Below are 17087 nucleotides of genomic sequence, written 5' to 3' on the forward strand. Positions count from 1 at the left end.
TGTTTTATATAGTATGTTCTGTAGCTTCTGTTTTATATGATATGTTCTGTAGCTTCTGTTTTACATAGTATGTTCTGTAGCTTCTGTTTTATATAGTATGTTCTGTAGCTTCTGTTTTATATAGTATGTTCTGTAGCTTCTGTTTTATATGATAAGTTCTGTAGCTTCTGTTTTATATGATATGTTCTGTAGCTTCTGTTTTATATAGTATGTTCTGTAGCTTCTGTTTTATATAGTATGTTCTGTAGCTTCTGTTTTATATAGTATGTTCTGTAGCTTCTGTTTTATATAGTATGTTCTGTAGCTTCTGTTTTATATGATATGTTCTGTAGCTTCTGTTTTATATAGTATGTTCTGTAGCTTCTGTTTTATATGATATGTTCTGTAGCTTCTGTTTTATATAGTATGTTCTGTAGCTTCTGTTTTATATGATATGTTCTGTAGCTTCTGTTTTATATAGTATGTTCTGTAGCTTCTGTTTTATATAGTATGTTCTGTAGCTTCTGTTTTATATAGTATGTTCTGTAGCTTCTGTTTTATATGATATGTTCTGTAGCTTCTGTTTTATATAATATGTTCTGTAGCTTCTGTTTTATGTAATATGTTCTGTAGCTTCTGTTTTATATATGTTCTGTAGCTTCTGTTTTATGTAATATGTTCTGTAGCTTCTGTTTTATATGACATGTTCTGTAGCTTCTGTTTTATATAGTATGTTCTGTAGCTTCTGTTTTATATGATATGTTCTGTAGCTTCTGTTTTATATGATATGTTCTGTAGCTTCTGTTTTATATAGTATGTTCTGTAGCTTCTGTTTTATATAGTATGTTCTGTAGCTTCTGTTTTATATAGTATGTTCTGTAGCTTCTGTTTTATGTAATATGTTCTGTAGCTTCTGTTTTATGTAATATGTTCTGTAGCTTCTGTTTTATATGATATGTTCTGTAGCTTCTGTTTTATATAGCATGTTCTGTAGCTTCTGTTTTATATATGTTCTGTAGCTTCTGTTTTATATGATATGTTCTGTAGCTTCTGTTTTATATGATATGTTCTGTAGCTTCTGTTTTATATAGTATGTTCTGTAGCTTCTGTTTTATATGATATGTTCTGTAGCTTCTGTTTTATATGATATGTTCTGTAGCTTCTGTTTTATGTAATATGTTCTGTAGCTTCTGTTTTATATGATATGTTCTGTAGCTTCTGTTTTATATAAAATGTTCTGTAGCTTTTGTTTTATGTAATATGTTCTGTAGCTTCTGTTTTATGTAATATGTTCTGTAGCTTCTGTTTTATATGATATGTTCTGTAGCTTCTGTTTTATATATAATGTTCTGTAGCTTCTGTTTTATATATAATGTTCTGTAGCTTCTGTTTTATATATTATGTTCTGTAGCTTCTGTTTTATATAATATTTCTGTAGCTTCTGTTTTATATAAAATGTTCTGTAGCTTCTGTTTTATACAGTATGTTCTATAGCTTTTGTTTATACAGTATGTTCTGTACCTTCTGTTTTATACAGTATGTTCTGTAGCTTCTGTTTTATACAGTATGTTCTGTAGCTTGTTTTATATAGTATGTTCGGTAGCCTCTGTTTTATATAGTATGTTCGGTAGCGTCTGTTTTATATAGTATGTTCTGTAGCTTCTGTTTTATATCGTCTGTTTTATATAGTATGATCTGTAGCGTCTGTTTTGTATAGTATGTTCTGTAGCATGTGTTTTATATGGTATGTTCACTTTTCTAAGGTGCTCGGAGATTCAACACTCACTAGCACCTCGGTAATTTATTCTGAAGCACAAGTTACTGAGGCTGACAGAGCCAACTAACACTGGTGGAAGAACTCGATGAACTAACTCAGGTTTATGGTCTCTATGAGGTTTCCCTAACCTATCTTGGCTTCCAATCGACGCACTTTCTTGCCCAATCAGAAGCCTAGAATGACGTATCTGGCCAATCAAAATTCAAGGCTTACTTGTAATTGCAGTGAGTTGCTCTCTATTCCACTTATTTTTGTGTTGGTGAGAACACTGAGAGCACAATAAACCATGAATGACAGCTTGTATGTATGTTGATAGCTGTATCACTTTCAGTCAAGCTGCATACACCAAGAAGTGTATATCTGTAGTTGTATATACATAGTTTAATTTAATTCTGCATTCCACAGCAGCGCTGTACGATCATTGTCTGTTTAGCGCTTACTTATAATTATAATAATAATCTGCAGTTCACCAATTTAACAGTAGTCCGGGTTATTTACGTCCCTATAGTAATGATTAAAGTAAACGTACAGCATGTATCAACTGAGAGATATGTTTCTCGTGATATATATATCCGTCGTTTAGTTAATTGGCCTTCAAGTTTATCAACTACTCAAAGGATCATTAACCTCTCAATATATCTGGACTGAGAGAAGCACATACATATATATATATATATATATATATATATATATATATATATATATATATATATATATATATATATATATATATATATATATATATATATTAGTATTATTGTTATTACCACATTGACCGTTTCCCACCAAGTCAGGGTGGCCCAAAAAAGAAAAACTTTTATCATTCACTCCATCACTGTCTTGCCAGAGGCACGCTCACACTTATAAAACAAGAACATTAACACCCCTCCTTCAGAGTGCAGACACTGTACTTCCCATCTCCAGGACTTAAGTTCAACCTGCTGGTTTCCCTAAATTCCTTCATGTTATCTTGTTCGCACTCCAACAGCACTACAAGTCCTAAAAGTCATTTGTCTCCATTCACTCCTTTCAAATACGCTCACAGATGCTTGCTGGAAGTCCAAGCCCCTCGCACACAAAACCTCATTTACCCCTTCACTCCAACCTTTCCTAGGCCGACCCCTACCCCGCCTTCCTTCCACTACAGATTTATACACTCTCGAAGTCATTCTATTTTATCCCAACCTCTCTACATGTCCGAACCATCTTAACAACCCCTCCTCAGCCCTCTGGATAACAGTTTTGGTAATCCCGCATCTCCTCCTAATTTCCAAACTACGAATTCTCTGCATTGTATTCACACCACACATTGCCCTCAGGCATGACATCTTCACTGCCTCCAGTCTTCTCCTTGTTGTAATTTTCACCACCTATTCTTCACACCCATATAAGAGTGTTGGTATAACCATACTCTCATACATTCCCCTCTTTGCTTCCATGGACAAGGTTCTTTGTCTCCACAGACTCCTAAGTGCACCACTCACCCTTTTCCCCTCATCAATTCTATGATTCACCTCATCCTTCATAGGCCCATCTGCTGACACGTCCACTCCCAAATGTCTGAATACATTCACCTCCTCCATACTCTCTCCTTCCAATCTTATATCCAATCTTTCGTCACCTAAGTTTTTGTTATCCTCATCACTTTACTCTTTCCAGTGTTCACTTTAAAATTTCTTCTTTTACTTACCCTACCAAACTCATCCACCAACCTCTGCAAATTCTCTTCAGAATCTCCTAAAGCCTCCTGTTCATCTGTTATCCTACTTTCCATCTTATTCTTAATTATTTTTAATAATAACTCTACCATACTCTTTTCCAGGTATATTCAACAGACTTATTCCCCTATAATTTTTGCACTCTCTTTCGTCCTCTTTGCCTTTATACAGAGGAACTATGCATACTCTCTGCCAGTCCCTAAGTATCTTACCCCCCCCTCCATACATTTATTAAATAATAACACCAGCCACTCCAAAACTATATTACCACCTGCTTTTAACATTTCTATCGTTATCCCATTAATCCCAGCTGCCTTACCCCCTTTCCTTCTTCCCACTGCCTCACGAACTTCCTCCACACTCACAACTCGCTCCTCCTCACTCCTACAAGATGTTATTCCTCCTTGACCTATACACGAAATCACAACTTCCCTAATTCGTCAACATTTAACAATTCCTCAAAATATTCCATCTTCCCGATACCTCTAACTCTCCATTTAAAAACTCTCCTCTCCTATTTTTAACTGTCAAATCCATTCGCTCCCTAGGCTTTCTCAATTTATTAATCTCACTCCAAAACTTTTTCTTATTTTCAACAAAAGTTGTTGATAACATCTCACCTACTCTCTCATTTGCTCTTTTTTTTTACATTGCTTCACTATCCACCTTTTACTCTCACTGTAGGGGAGATATCATTGAAGTGTATAAGTGGATGACAGGCATAAACAAAGGAGATATTAATAAAGTACTGAGGGTGTCGAACTAGGTAAGAACCATAAATAATGGATTTAAGTTAGATAAATTTAGATTTAGAAAGGACATAGGTAAGTACTGGTTTTCTAACAGAGTTGTGGATGCGTGGAACAATCTTCCCAGTAGGGTGATAGAGGCTAGGACCTTGGGTACCTTTAAGAAGAGATTGGACAAATATATGAGTGGGATGGGCTGGGTTTGATTGGTGTCATTGGGTACGGGAGTTAATTCTTGGGTAACTTTGGGTAGAGGTCGTTTTGATAAGGACCTGCCTTGTATGGGCCAGTAGGCCTTCTGCAGTGTTACTCCATTCTTGAGTTCTTATGTTCTTAACTAAAAAGTGATCTGATATATTTGTGACCTCTCTATAAACATGTACATCCTGAAGTCTAATCAACAGTCTTTTGTCTACTAATACGGAGTCTAGTAAACTACTGTCATTACGCCATACGTCATGTCTTGTGTGTGTGTGTGTGTGTGTGTGTGTGTGTGTGTGTGTGTGTGTGTGTGTGTGTGTGTGTGTTTGTGTGTGTGTGTATATATATATATATATATATATATATATATATATATATATATATATATATATATATATATATATATATATATATATATATATATATATATATATATGTGTGTGTGTGTGTGTATATGTATATGGTATAAACCTTGGTAATAAATACCGACAAGTTGGTTTAGAAAGACACGTAAGCAAACACTATAACATATTTATTAGAAAACGTGTCGGTCCTGGGACCTTGATCACTTCTAACATACAGAGGTAGAAAGACATTATATATATAGGCGGAGAGTGAGATGTGACGCACGTGACCTGAGGAATGTCAGGTCACGTGCGTCACATCTCACTCTCCGCCTATATATATAATGTCTTTCTACCTCTGTATATTATTTCTACCAGAAACATCCTCTCATTCGTCCATAGAAGATGAAGAAGTTGAAGTGGAACATGTACATTCACCAGCACCAACACTACGATCCCAAGACCCAAAAAATACTGAACCATATGAATATGACGATTATCTTGATTGGCATGGAATAATTTTCTGTACCACAGACAATTATCCTCAAGACATGGAGCCAGCTGAACTCAAATCTCACCTCATCCAAAAAACAGTCAAGTTTGTTGTAGATACCAACATTGCTTGTGAAACTGAACTTTCAGACCTTATAAAGCATGCTGAAAACTTAATCGAAAACCCTCAATATCGACACTCGTTAACTCGTCTCTCAAAAATTCCTCTCCAACGATTTAGACGTATTGAAAATGGAACACCACTCAGTTACTTCGAAAAAAAGAAAAAAACACCACAAGTCTAGATAATCACCAAGCCATTATGAAATGACCAATCAACGTTTAAGCTTCTCCCTTGTCGCCTGCAGCCACCAATCACCATCAAGAAGCAGTAATCTTCCATCCAGCAAGTTGCAGTCAGCTCCTACAGAGTTCCTGTTGTCTCTACGTCGTCTTTTATCATTGTTATCCAGGCTTAGCAGTTGGGTTTAGTCCTGACTCTTCTCTCTTCGACTCAAGACATTCCTCTCACCGTCTATTCTTCGCACTGTCCCCACTTGCCCCTCGCCCCTCGTGGGTCCTTACCTGTGAGTCCTATCGTATCTGTATATTAGAAGTGATCAAGGTCCCAGGACCGAAACGTTTTCTAATAAATATGTTATAGTGTTTGCTTACGTGTCTTTCTAAACCATATATATATATATATATAAATATATATACATATATATATATATATATATATATATATGCAAAACAACCACTGTGGAAAGAATAGCGAACTTCCAAGTAAAAATAATATGACAACAGAAGACATATATAGCTATGATGTGACCTCATGTATGACCTCACATAGTCTTCTTCTTTCAACAAACTGGCGGTATCCCAGCGAAGCAGGGTGGCCCCCAAAAAATAAAAGTTTCTTTTTAACTTTAGTAATGTCACGGTACACATAAGTACGATAAAGCAACTAAATTACTGAGAACGGTTTAAGTCCCTTGATTTGTATTTCATGGAACGCAGGTGAAAGAGATACATGATATACACTTGGAAACTCCTAGAAGGATTAGTACTAAACTTGCACACGAAAATCACTCCCTATGAAAGCAAAAGACTCAGCAGGAGATGCAACATTCTTCCAGTGGAAAGCAGGGGTGCCACGAGTACACTGAGAGAACACAATAAGTGTCCCAGGCCCAAGACTGTTCAACTGCCTACCAGCATACATAAGGGGGATTACCAATAGACCCCTGGCTGTCATGAAGAAGGCACTGGACAGGCACCTAAAGTCAGTACCTGATCAGCCGGGCTGTGGTTCGTACGTCAGTTTGCGTGCTGTCAGTAGCAACAGTCTGGCTGATCAGACGCTGATCTACCACGAGGTCTGGTCTCGGACCAGTATACATACCCTCTCCAGGTATGTATACTGGAGAAGGGGTTACTACCCCCTTGCTCCCGGCATTTCAGTCGCCTCTTACGACACACATAGCTTACGAAGGAAGAATTCTGTTCCACTTCCCCATGAAGATAAGAGGAAATAAACAAGAACAAGAACAGCTAACAAGAAAATATAAGAAAACCCAGAGGGGTGTGTATATATATATGCTTGTATGTACATGCATGTGTAGTGTGACCTAAGTGTAAATAGAAGTAGCAATACGTACCTGTTATCTTGCATGTTTATGAGAAAAAAAAAGCACCAGCAATCTACCATCATGTAAAACAATTTTTTTTTATATTTTATTTAAGAGACACTTACATAATACAGTAAATAAGCCGAAAACATAGCTATAAACATTGTGGACATGTTAATATACTTCATACCTAACCAATGCATGAAAGTTATTGTCAACGGCTGGATACAAGAACCCCCTCTCTTAATTGGAGAACCCTCCTCCTCCCAAACACACAGGAGGGCACAGTATAACATTTAACACATCCCAGTGTTGCATAGGTACATATCCATTAATACCACGTCTACCTTCCCGTCGGGTAGAAGTCCATAGTGGGGCAACATACATTACAGTCACCTATCACGTATAACATCCTAACAATGACAAGTAAACATAAATACAGAGTACATGTCCCCGGCGCACGCTGGCGCCTCACCCACACTACCGTAGTAAAGCTTTTTAACATTATTGTAGATTAAGAACCAATACTATATATTGACATCCGGGAAAAAAGAGCAAAATCCCAGCTTCTTGTTCAACACAAGGCTTCGTAACAATATTGCAAAAGTGTTTTCCATTTGGGCCTCTCTGGTAATTCATCTACAAGAAAACCTTGGCCGAATATCCGGCTGCCGAGAATACATGTACAAAGGAAAAACCTCAACCTCGCTTACAGAAAACCATATTACCATATCTGGACACTCTACAGACACACACACACACACACACACTATAAAAGAGGAGACTACATAGGCTTGAGGAACTTCCTGCAGGAGGTTCCATGGGACAGAGAACTGACAGGAAAGCCAGTAAATGAAATGATGGAATTTGTAACAACAAATGCAAGGAGGCAGTCGAACGGTTTACCAGGGACAACAGAAACAATGGGAAGACCAGAACGAGCCCCTGGTTTACCCGACGGTGTAAGGAGGCAAAAACTAAGTGCAATAGAGAATGGAAAAAGTACAGAAGGCAGAGAACACATGAAAAGAGGGAGATCAGTCGCAGAGCCAGGAACGAGTATGCACAGGTAAGGAGGGAGGCCCAGCGACAGTATGAAAATAACATAGCATCGAAAGTCAAGACTGACCCGAAACTGTTGTATAGCCACATCAGGAGGAAGACAACAGTCAAAGACCAGGTGATCAGACTGAGGACAGAAGGTGGAGAACTCACAAGAAATGATCAGGGGGTATGTGAGGAGCTAAACAGGAGATTTAAGGAAGTTTTTACAGTAGAGACAGGAAGGGCTCTGGGAAGACAGCACAGAAGGGAACATCAAGAGGGAATATACCAATAAGTGTTGGATGACATACGAACAACCGAGGAGGTGCAGAAGCTGCTAAGTGACCTTGATACCTCAAAGGCGATGGGACCAGACATCTCCCCATGGGTCCTTAGAGAAGGAGCAGAGATGCTGAGCATACCCCTAACCACAATCTTCAACACATCCCTTGAAACTGGGCAACTACCTGAGATATGGAAGATGGCAAATGTAGCCCCCATATTGAAGAAAGGAGACAGAAATGAGGCACTAAACTACAGACCTGTGTCTCTGACATGTATAGTATGCAAAGTCATGGAGAAGATTATCAGGAGGAGAGTGGTGGAACACCTGGAACAGAACAAGATTATAAATGAAAACCAGCATGGATTCATGGAAGGCAAATCTTGTGTCACAAACCTTCTGGAGTTTTATGACAAGGTAACAGAAGTAAGACACGAGAGAGAGGGGTGGGTTGATTGCATTTTCCTTGACTGCAGGAAGGCCTTTGACACAGTTCCTCACAAGAGATTAGTGCAAAAGCTGGAAGATCAGGTGCATATAACAGGGAGGGCACTGCAATGGATCAGGGAATACCTGACAGGGAGGCAGCAACGAGTCATGGTACGTGAAGAGGTATCACAGTGGGTGCCTGTGACGAACGGGATCCCACAGGGGTCAGTTCTAGGACCAGTGCTATTTTTGATATATGCGAACATGATGGAAGGAATAGACTCTGAAGTGTCCCTGTTCGCAGATGATGTGAAGCTGATGAGAAGAATTAAATCGGATGAGGATGAGGCAGGACTGCAAAGAGACCTGGACAGGCTGGACACGTGGTCCAGAAACTGGCTCCTGGAATTCAACCCTGCCAAATGCAAAGCCATGAAGATTGGGGAGGGGCAAAGAAGACCTCAGACAGAGTATAGGCTAGGTGGACAAAGACTACAGCCCTCACTCAGAGAGAAAGACCTTGGGGTGACCATAACACGGAGCACGTCACCGGAGGCACACATCAACCAAATAACTGCTGCAGCACACGAGCGCCTGGCAAACCTGAGAATAGCATTCCGATACCTTAATAAGGAATCGTTTAAGACACTGTACACTGTGTATGTTAGGCCCATAACCTTAATAAGGAATCGTTTAAGACACTGTACACTGTGTATGTTAGGCCCATACTGGAGTATGCAGCACCAGTCTGGAACCCACACCTGGTCAAACACATCAAGAAGTTAGAGAAAGTACAAAGGTTTGCAACAAGGCTAGTTCCAGAGCTCAGGGGAATGTCGTACGAGGAAAGGTTGAGGGAAATCGGGCTGACGACACTGGAGGACAGAAGGGTCAGGGGAGACATGATAACGACATACAAGATATTTCGGTGAATAGACAAGGTGGACAGAGATAGGATGTTCCAGAGAGGGGACACAGAAACAAGGGGTCACAACTGGAAGCTGAAAACTCAGACGAGTCTCAGGGACGTTAGGAAGTATTTCTCCAGTCATAGAGTCGTCAGGAAGTGGAATAGCCCAGCAAGTGTAGTGGATGCAGGAACCATACATAGTTTTAAGAAGAGGTATGAGAAAGCTCAGGAAGCAGAGAGGGAGAGGACCTAGAAGCGATCAGTGAAGAGGCGGGGCCAGGAGCTGAGTATCGACCCCTGCAACCACAATTAGGTGAGTACACACACACACACACACACACTCACACCAAAAGACCTTCATATAGACGAGCATTACTCCATGTCATAACATGGTATGTTAGAATAACAGATGCGATATTACCACAGCCTAAACCCAGAACCATACTCTCTGGACTGACGCTGTAGCCACCATACGGGAGCAAAACACTTGGTTCCGTTTCCTAAGCATACAAGATTCTAAATAACCCGCAACAACCCAATACCAAAAAGAAAGCCACCACACTATATCCATATACATGATGTACCAAACATGTACAGCAAAGAGATACTAGAAGCCTCACTCTTCCCACACTATGAATAAAAGCCCATCCAAACATATATTAATTACCAGGCAAGGTACCACTAAAGCAGGAATAAAAGCATTGGAACCCCATCAAAACTATGGAGGAATACTAGCCCCCATCTCACCGCCAGTACTGTAGCCTCAAGAACATTTGGCACTTTATATCCCTTTCAACAGTACATACCGCCACATTGCAAACATGTCCACCAGGGCCGCCCTAAATTAGACCCACAGTAAACACAAGACAGCCAACACGCCGGCCTCATCCTGGAACGTGATGCAAAACTCTCATCACAGTTGTCAAGCCATCCCTGGCGCATTCAAAAGCCTCACACCAACTACAATAGAATAGTAAAAATAGTCTATTACCATTGCCATGACAAAAACCCTACTCTCCCTACACACGAGGTAACGTGTAACATCCAACGTCCATGTCACCACCCCTTCTGGAAAAGGTGCACATAAACACAATACGTCTTCATACCCTATAACATTCTCCCTGTGTGATGTGTAAGTCATCACCACTTTCTGACAAAAATCCAAGAAAAACACTAATATAAAAGTTATCCCAGGTCGCCACACCACACTAGTCGCCACCATCACTGCCCTACCAGACAACATCCATTCCCCATGCACTTCCTCACTCACCACTGGATACCAACCCCTTACCATCCTACCCCAGCACCAGCCTAGCAGTCATGCCACTGTCAGACCCCGATAACTCTCCGGAAAACAAGTAACCCACCGACCCCCACATAAGCTTCTATCCCTACCCACCAACCTATAAAAACTTGCCACTAATGCCTCGATTCTGATATTTCCCCCCACCTCCCTCATACCCCAAGAGACATACAAGAGACAAAAAATCTGCCATAATATACCTTAACGTCCTTGCCATCTCGCATGACACCCCTCCCACACCTAAAAGCAAAGCCCTGAGGAACCCCCTCCCCCCCAATATTCCAAAAAAAAACATCAACCACAATCTTACATTTTCCAAAGAAGGACAAAAATACACCACATGAAAGGCCATTTCCACATCCCCACAATGCTTACAAGATGCATCTCTCACATATCCCATTTGCCTCAACACCTGTTTTGACACCAATGTTCCTATAAGGAATCTGTACACCACTTCTCTCACCCTGGCTGGTATTCTTAGCTTTTGAAATTCCTCCCATGTTACCTTCCAGTCATATGTGGAGAAAACAGCCACCCCTTGCAGCGTATCCTGACAGTGCTCCACTCCCACTAGCCTCCCTATTCACAGACGACGTACATCACTGACTCTTAACATATACCTCAACATATTCTCACACACTTCCAGGTCATGCCCACTCCACCAACAACGTATGTCCCTCATCACCTCCCCCACACGACGACCCCTGATCCCCCTCGGAGGTATCGCATCTTAACATAAATCGCCCTCACCCTGGGCCCCAATGCCAACAAACCCAATCCCCACTTAAGCAACCCAGTCATTACCACCTCTCGTCCCAACCACGCCCTCCCAAAACCCCAAATATACCTTAACGCCCTCCACTGGATTTCCATGACATCACAGTTCCTCAAGGGATACACTGCTGCCACCCCCCAAACTTTACTGTATACCAGCGAATTCACTACCACTGCCCTTTGGTGCAAAGTTACATCCCTGGCCCGAAGACCATGTAGCCTACCCACTGCCCTGTCCCTAACCGCTTCCAAATTAACCTTTCTGCTCTCCTGCATATCCGCCATATACAAAATTCTTCAAATCTTGATCCTCTCCACCACAGTCCATCCAAACCCCACATTCACTCTCATCCCCCCCACCCAAGTGCCCACCTCTAACAACATCGACTTGCTCTTATTAGCCCTCATCCCCATAATGGCCCCGAACCTCTCGATGACCTCACCCACCTTAGAAAAAACCTCCTTTCCTCTAAGTAAAATCATTGTATCAACATAACCCACAACCCCCCCATTCCCTTCACCCCCCGCCCCACTCAACCCATGGTCTACAAGCTCATAAAACGGATTCTGTACACATGCAAACAAAAGTTGGGAAAGCAGGCATCCCTGCCGCAAACCCCTCTCCATACTAATCTTACAACCCAACCTACCATTCACCTGTACCCGCATCGTCACTCCTGCATACAAGGAATCCATGCACCCTATAACCTTGGCACCAAAGCCCAACCCTCTCAAGCTCTTATGCATAAAAACCCTATCCACACTATCATAAGCATTCTCCCAATCCAACCCAAGAACCCCTCCTCACCTCTACAACCCTTTAAGAAATCTCTGATGTGTCTGTGGCCTTCCTGCATACTCCTCCCTGGAATTTCGAACTGACGCCTGTGTAAAACCGACCCCAGAACCCCCTTCAACCTATTACCTAGAATCTTTGTGAACACCTTATAATCAGCACACATCAGAGAAATCCCTCGGAAAGCACTCAGAACCTTCGCCCCCCTCCTTCTTTGGTAATAACACTACTATACCCTTACATTGTGACTCACCCATCCTCCCACCATCTAGCATACTGTTCAGAACCCCAACAAAGCAATGCCTTATGTACCCCCAATGAGCCCTGTAAAAATCAATAGGCAGACCATCAATCCCCGGCAACTTGCCGTGCTCATGCCAAAGACCGCATCTGCCACCTCAGCTTTATGAATGCTACCCTCCAACCTCACCCTGTCCTGTTCTCCTATAACATTATGAACCCCCCTACTAAAAAGCTCCTGCCAGGTGCCTTGTCTCGCACACCCTCTCCATTTTTCCAGAACCACTTGTTGGCATATGTGGCATGCAAAGAGTATGTAACCTTTATTCCCCCAACCAGCGAACCAGGTTATTGAGAGTTGATGATGGGGGCCCTGTCGTTCAACTAGTGACCAGGTTCCAGCCAATAAGAAGATGGTTTTGGCAATCGCAGAGGTTATTTGGGTACCACTCTCCTGTCTGCCCTTGTCATTCCCATTCTAGAGCTGGTTGAAGCACGGTCTGCTATCTTGTGGCTTCTATTTCTGCCTTGCTTACCGTGGAGTGCACTAATAGCTATCACTGTATATAGTGTATAGTGTACATATTGCTGTTCTAAATTAGTGAAGGATAATATAAATCAAAACTTTTCTGCAGTGTTTATTTTGCTCCCTTTACACCCAGGATAGCAAGCCATTTGGATTCCTGGGTTGTAATATGGGGGCCTGTCTGGGAGCTGGAGCTGGACTTAGAGAAACAGTTGAGCTTAGGGTGAAGCTTGTAGCAGGAACATTGTGCAGCTTGCTGTCTGGCATTGCATTAGCTTTGCCAATGCTTTACAAATTTTGCATGTCAGTTGCTTTGTTATGGTCAGCATTGCTATTGTGTGATCGTTCAACAGCTCGCTACTAGCTTGTTTGGTGTGCTCACTTCGCTACGGTCAATCTTGTAGAAAAGTGTGTAGCTTGCTGTCTGGCATTGCTTTACAAATTTTGTGTGTCAGTTGCAGTCAACTTTGCTATTGCGTGTCCACTTTGTATGCGTATTCTGCAATCGTACTGTGCATAGCTAAGCATGTTCTGCAAATTAACATGTTATGTTGGGGTATTCTGCAGTCATACTGTGCATAGCTAAGCGTGTTCTGCAAATAACATTACGTTGGGCTATTCTGCAAACGTACTGTGCATAGCAAATAACTTATGCCACCTAGACGAGTCAGACGTCTGGTGTCGGCATATACTTTGCATAACCTACCTAAATTGTCCCTACAGCGTTGTTGGCAAATTGCTCATTCCATTGGCATTAAATATAAACGCACGCTCACAGCTGCGCAACTGCATTCACTGATTGCTGACAAACTTCGAGAAGAAGAGATGGCACATCAGACTCCTCCCTCTACAGGAGCTAGGGCAAAAACTGCTATGTTCTCGCAGGAGGAAGATAATACACCAACGGAGCAAATTGGTCAGTCTAGTGCAGCAGGGTTGTCTCGAGGTGAATCAGCGGCGTTGGCACTTGAGCTGGCAAAAATCAATCTTGAGCAAACTAGGGAACAGAGAGCATTTGCAAGAGAAGAATTTGATAGGGAAAGAGAAAGGAGGCAGTTTTCGCATTCTGTAAATGATTTTAGTTTACAGAAAGCAGTACAGCTTGTTCCCCTCTTCAATGAGGCCGAACCAGAACAATTTTTTGAAAGCTTCGAAAATCAGGCTCGAGCCTTGAGGTGGCCGGAACAGCATTGGGCATCGTTGGTTCACACAGCATTGTTTGGTAAGGCACAGGAATTTACGTCAGTATTAAATGACGCTGAATTTTCTGATTATCAAGTAGTGAAGACCACAGTGTTGGGAGCATATACATGTATCCCAGCTAAGTATCATAAGCTTTTCAAACTAAGCAGGTGGCAGCTTGGTCAATCCCTGGTGGGTTTTGTGAGACAGCAAACCAAAGCTTTTACCAGCTGGTATAAAGCAAGTGGTGTCTCTACCTTTGAGGAGCTGGTGCAGCTTATTCTGATTGATAACCTGCTGGAGTCTGTGGGACCAGATGTTCGAGTCTTTCTGCAGGATCGTGACTTAACCACTGCATTGGAGGCAGCCAGGTTGGTTGATACCTTCGAAACTAACCACTCCTTGTCCGAGTGGTCCCGTCTCTCTTTTCAACAGCCTGGCATGAGCAGAGATCGTCAACCTTGGAGAATGAAGTGCTAGCCGGAGGGAGAACGTCTACGTCAGCCAACTAAGTCACCTGGTGAGCCGCGCTTCTCAACTTATGGTCCACCTGCTGAGAGACAAACTACTCATGGTGCATCTCGACAACAGTATCCAGAGAGACACTAGCCAGAGCAACACCAGTTGCAACGTCAGCAGGGAGTAAAGGGCAAGCCTGTCGTCTGCTTCCTCTGTAATAAAGTAGGTCACATCCGTCCCAACTGCCCCCATAAACCCCAACCCATTGGGAAAATCTCTAATATCCCTAGTAACATGTCCCCGAGAGAAGTAGAAAAAAGGTATGGCCCCTTATTATTGCAAGAGTCTTATTTCCCTTCAGGAAAACTCAGAAACAACTGAAGTCAAAACCTTTAGAGATACTGGAGCATATTGCTCACTTATAAGAGAAGGAATATTACCCCTTTCAAAGAACACTTCCTTGAATTCCTCTGTTTTATTGGAAGCATTTGGAGGAGCTATATATTCTGTCCCTTTGCATAAAATTTATGTACAGTGCAAATATTACACTGGGTACTTGACTGTGGGTGTCTCAAAAGGATTCCCCATGAAAGATGCCATGTTATTACTGGGTAATAACATTACTACTGCTAGTGTGTGTCCTGAACCTATAATGATTAATTCTTCTCCGGTGTTGGCCATAACTCGGGCAACATCCCAAGGGTTATCTGACGAGAATGTTGACCTATCCTTGGACGACTCCGATCTCGGAATAGCCACGTTGTTTTATGAGGCACACCGGCCGGAGCCTCGTAAATCAAGTGAACAGACCCCGATCAAGCCTTCCTATTCCCAGGTTGCAGTATTGCCAGATATCTCTGTTTCCATGCCCGAGGGACTGTCCTTCCGGGAGGAACAACGAAAGGACCCTTCTTCAAAATTCGCTTTTCAGGCAGCCATGGGTAAATCCTCTTTGGATCATCCTGTCAAGTATGAACTTAAAAACGATTATTTGATCTGCACTAAGACTGGTAAGGAGATAGAGGGCCGGCAATTGTCTGACAGGTTAGTGGTTCCAACAAAGTTTAGACCTCAAATATTAAATATAGCTCATAATACTTCATTAGGAGGTCACTTAGGAATTACTGAAACCTTGTATAGAATCACAAAAGAATTTTATTGGCCAAAATTAAAGCAAGATGTGAAGAATCGTATTAGGTGTTGCCGAGAATGTCAGCAAGAAGGGAAACCTGGACTTTCTATTAAACCTGCACCTCTCCAACCTATACCTGCTGATGGAGAACCTTTTGCAGATTTAATTATAGATTGTGTAGGTCCACTACCTAGGTCAAAGTCTGCAAATCAGTATTTATTTACGATTATGGATAGAGTAACCAGATATCCTGAAGCAATTCCCATGCGTAGTATTAATGCTAAAGCTATTCTCAAAGCTTTAACAAAATTCATTTCTTGTTTTGGCATTCCTAAAACTATTCAAAGTGATCAAGGTACTAACTTTACTGCCAAAGCATTTAGGGAAGCATTAACTAGGTTAGGGATAATCCACAACTTATCCTCTGCCTATCATCCTCAGTCCCAAGGCGCCTTGGAAAGATTCCATCAGACGTTAAAAACCATGATGAGAACTTTTTGCATGCACTTTCCTACAGACTGGGATGAATCACTACCTTTGTTGCTGTTCTCAGTACGAGAGACGGTGCAAGAGTCTACAGGGTATAGTCCGTTTGAGCTGATCTTTGGGCACAATGTACGAGGTCCTCTTCGGGTGCTCAAAGAAGGATGGATGGGAGAAGACGTTAGCTCAACACTCTACAACCCGTCTTCAAGGTTGCAGGTGGCACGTCAATTAGCCAAGGCTAACCTAAAGACAGCTCAAAATAAGATGAAACAGAGGTATGACAGAAATGCACAATTCCGCTCCATCCATCCAGGAGACAAGGTGTTGGTGCAGGAACCTATACCTGGCCACACCTTGAAAGCTAGATTTACGGGACCTATGCAGATTGTAAGTAGATTATCTGATGTAAATTATGTGGTAGCTCCCATTGATAAGACCTCAAAAACTAAAACTTACCACATTAATCAATTAAAATCTTTTCAAATTCTGTCCTCCTTAAGGATCCTAGTCCTTTAATGGAGGGACTATCTGAAACGCAATCAACAAGTTTAACTGACCTTCTACAGTCATATCCTAATATTTTTTTCGGATGTGCCGAAAAAATGTACGTTAGGTTGTTATGATGTAGATGT

Source organism: Cherax quadricarinatus, chromosome 16 (genome assembly GCF_038502225.1).
Source record: "Cherax quadricarinatus isolate ZL_2023a chromosome 16, ASM3850222v1, whole genome shotgun sequence".
NCBI classification, from domain to species: domain Eukaryota; kingdom Metazoa; phylum Arthropoda; class Malacostraca; order Decapoda; family Parastacidae; genus Cherax; species Cherax quadricarinatus.